This window comes from Meriones unguiculatus, chromosome 5, assembly GCF_030254825.1.
Source record: "Meriones unguiculatus strain TT.TT164.6M chromosome 5, Bangor_MerUng_6.1, whole genome shotgun sequence".
Lineage (NCBI taxonomy): Eukaryota > Metazoa > Chordata > Mammalia > Rodentia > Muridae > Meriones > Meriones unguiculatus.
Genome location: NC_083353.1, coordinates 40166265 through 40170058, shown reverse-complemented (window position 1 = coordinate 40170058; position 3794 = coordinate 40166265).

Below are 3794 nucleotides of genomic sequence, written 5' to 3'. Positions count from 1 at the left end.
CAGTAGCTCTGTGCTGCTCTAGAGATTTTGTCAGCCACAGAGACAGTGATGACCCACCTTAGGATATTATTTCTTGTCCTAGTGGTGACAGTTGTTTGATATTCGGTATGTTTTTGCATTTTCTCAACAAGAAGTCTAAGGAACCAGCTAACATGCACCAATAATGTCAGTGTGACTAAGGTTGTACAGAAGAAATGTGTAAACATCCAAGTGAGGCCCTGAGGCAATGTGGCTGCTGTATGTAAGATTCCAGAGGTGCCTGGAGTGAGAAGAGGCACACCCTGAAAGCCCTTGTCTGCTTTCATCCCTCCTTCATCCCTGTGCCTGGAGAGAGAAATGCCTGGGATCTTTTCAAAACCAGTCACTTGGTTTTGATGTACATGAGATGGGGAACAGAGGAAAGGGGAAGGCTTGGAACAGACATAGGAGGAGGCAGTAACACAGAGAATCTCCAGGGAGGGAAGGCAGTGGGGGAGGGAAATAAAACAACTCTCCTTCCATCTTTCCATGCCCACAAAATTATAAAAGTCGCCACTATGTTTGATAATAGAGCTGTAAGGACCGTTCTTGAGAACTAAGATGCACCAGTAGTGTCAGTGTGAATTGAAATCACTTTTAGGAGACATCCCAGAGGCAACTTAATGGGTGAGGGGGACCAATTCTATCACTAATGGTGGCCAGTGAGCCAAGGTCTAAAGTCAAGGATCTCCAGTGTCAATAGAGAGGTCTATTTGCCACCCCAAACTCCATCACCAAGAGAGGGACACAGTGGTCTGAGGAGATATCAAGGGACCTGTGGACAGGATTTTTGGATAGTTAGAACCAACACTGGACTTTGGCAGAAGGGCCACCAAAAGCAAAAGGAAAAACTGCCAACCAAGCAAAATTGAACAAGATGTGCCTGCCAGCCATTTGAGTGAGTCTGCCATGGCTGCTGAAGGCCATGGCAGGGTGTGTTCTCCCACACACACACACAAGACAGAGCCAGGATGACAGATGAACCACGGTCATAATCCACTGTTAGGATGGCTAGCAAGAGGAAACTCGCCAAGGAGCCCCCGTTGGATGAAGGAAGCACCGAGGCGGGATGGTTCAGAGGTGCAGTGGCATGGTGGAGGGTGGGGGTCCTACAGACTTGTTAAAGTGCCAATGAAGGAGCCTGGGAATTGGCACAGAACACACCCAGACACCAAATTCTCAGCACAGAGGAGATTTTATTTACGCTGGATCAGGCAGAGACAGCAACAGGTGGCTCTGCAGGAGCGGTTTTTAAGGAGAAAAGGGGGAAGTGTGGGCTGGGATGAGTTGGTAAGTCCTGATTGAAGGTCTTAGTGTAGCCAAATAATGAATTTTGATTGCTGGGCCTTGGTAATGCACCTCAAGAATGAGTCATGTGTAAGGAAATAGCCAAATAAGGGAAGGGCCCATGGAGGCTTGAGGAATATGAAACTGGAGGAAGGGAGATCTAGCAGTGCCATGCTTTCAGTACTTAGGCCTGCTAGAGAACCCTTCAAGAATAATCCTGGCATTCATAACAGAAAGAAACAACACTCAGATGCTATGTCTGGAGTGCAAATCCTTCAACACCTAGCACTTAAAGTCCCTTCATTTGCACCAATAGATGGGATTTCTTGAGGTCTTACCTTAGAAAACTAGCAATGCTATCACCGTATCTTCTAAGAACACCAGTATTATTTAGATGTGAGCCTGAAGGAAGGCTTTTAGAGCAAGCACTTAGGACATTCTGTGGATTTTATTTAGTTAGTACACAAATTTGAACCAGACAGATATTTGCTCCTGTACATTCCAGAACTGTCTCTGACATTCTCACTGCATTTGTGGGAACACACCACTGTGAGGGATTCAATCATCCACTGATATGCAAAATGGAATTGTAAATTAACACTGAACAGGAAGGCTGTCTGGGTGGAATGGTTCTGAGAACATGAAAAAAGCCACGAATTCTCAAGGAGCCCAGCCAGCCATGCCTGATCTACCAAGGAAGGTAGGCCAAGGAGCTTCAACAACTGACACCTGCCATGATTCCCCAAGTTAGAGGAAACACTTTGGTCTGCTAGGTTGAAAGGAAAGAGAGGAAAGCCTGTTTTGTTATCTTAAGTCATCAAGATCAAAATAAGCTGAGCATCTCTCAGTTTCTTCCTACATGGGTGCTCACTGAGGGCAAGACTCCTTTCTTCATCCAGGCTTCTACCTGGTGTGTAAACAGTAACATTCCAGCTTCTAACCCCTCTGCTTCCCTCCTGCCAACATCTAGCTTTGATTCCATCTTCACCAAGAGTTCCCATGACTACCTCAAACATGAGTTCAGCATTTTTCTGGGTCCTCAGCTGCCCGCTTCAGTCCTGCCCATGGGACCTGTATGATTTCTCCCTATGTGAAGAGGAGCCGCTCTGTCGTCCTGATGGGGTACTGTCTGACTGTCACATTACCTCACCCCCCTTGATCCCTTCCCCTCCTCCCCTGGCTCTCCAGGTGTAAAACCCACCAGACAGCTGCACGGCTGAGCGGGGGTGAGCCTTGCAGGCGTTAAGCCACGCAAGCAGATGTAAAGTTCCACACCTAAGCGCTGCATTTCACGAGGGCGAGACCCAGCAGTGCTGAGGTGCAGCGTGCAGGGAGGCACACTTAGGGGTGAACAGACAGGATGGTGGGAGCAAGAGAGGGGTCAATCTCAGGGGAAGGAAGTGGGAAAGGTAGGCCAGGCTCCTGGAAGCTTCCTGTTTCCCTTCTAAATAGTGTATGCACAGAGATGTTTGCTCAAGGAGTCATTACACTGCACTGTTCATGTATGTGCACTCAGATGTAAGCTACATTTTAAAACATCAAGCGGTTGGATAACTAAAAGAAGTCAAAGAAAAAAAGACAAAACAAACATTTCACAATTCCCACACATGCCAGTACTCTGTTAACCCAAAATTTTGCAGGCTGTTCTGCAAAGAGTGGCTTCATCACTCTCTCTGCCCCTAGATCCAAGCCTCAGTGTGACAGTAGTGACAGGCTCCACCATAGCCATAACTCTCATCCAATGACTTTTTTCTTGAGGCAGGGTCTTCCTGTGTAGCATAGGATGACTCCAAAGTCACCATCCAGCAGTCTTGTCCACCTGAGTGCTGGGATTCCAGGAGTGTGACAGTACACCCACCTTCCCATGATCCTTTAGACCTTGAAGGCTCTGCCCACCATGGCCCACAACCCATGAAGTCAACTTCCTCAATGAGCCCCAACTCCAGCAGGAGATGTGAATTCTTTCCTGCTGAAGCCTGGCCCTGGGTCACATCCTGAATTCCTTCTGCCACTATCCCTGCTGTGTGTGGCTTCTGGGAACCTCATAACCAGTTCCTATAGCCTTGTTCGTCCCTGCTCCCCTCTGTAACCTCCTCCTCAGCTGCAAGGGATCACTTCTCTTGCAGCCAGCTCTCCCATTTCTCAGGTTTCCTGGGCTAGCTCCAGGCAGAAGCCATCCAGGTCCCTCTCCTGCTTTCACCTTGCTTCCCAGAACCTGCCTCCAACTGCCAGCCATGGCCCCAGAGATCTGAGCTCACAAGTGCCTTAAATGACACACACTAGGACTAAACCCTACTTCCAAAATCAGTCTTCCTCCTGACACCTGACTCATGCTTATGGGAGGTCACTGCCATCCCCCCAGAGCCCAGCTTCAAGCCTGCCCTGTCACAGACCTGTCACACCCTAGTCCTCACTCCTTAGATCTCTGAGATCCCACATCCCCCACATATGACCATCACAAGCATCATTCAATGTTAACATCCTCAAAC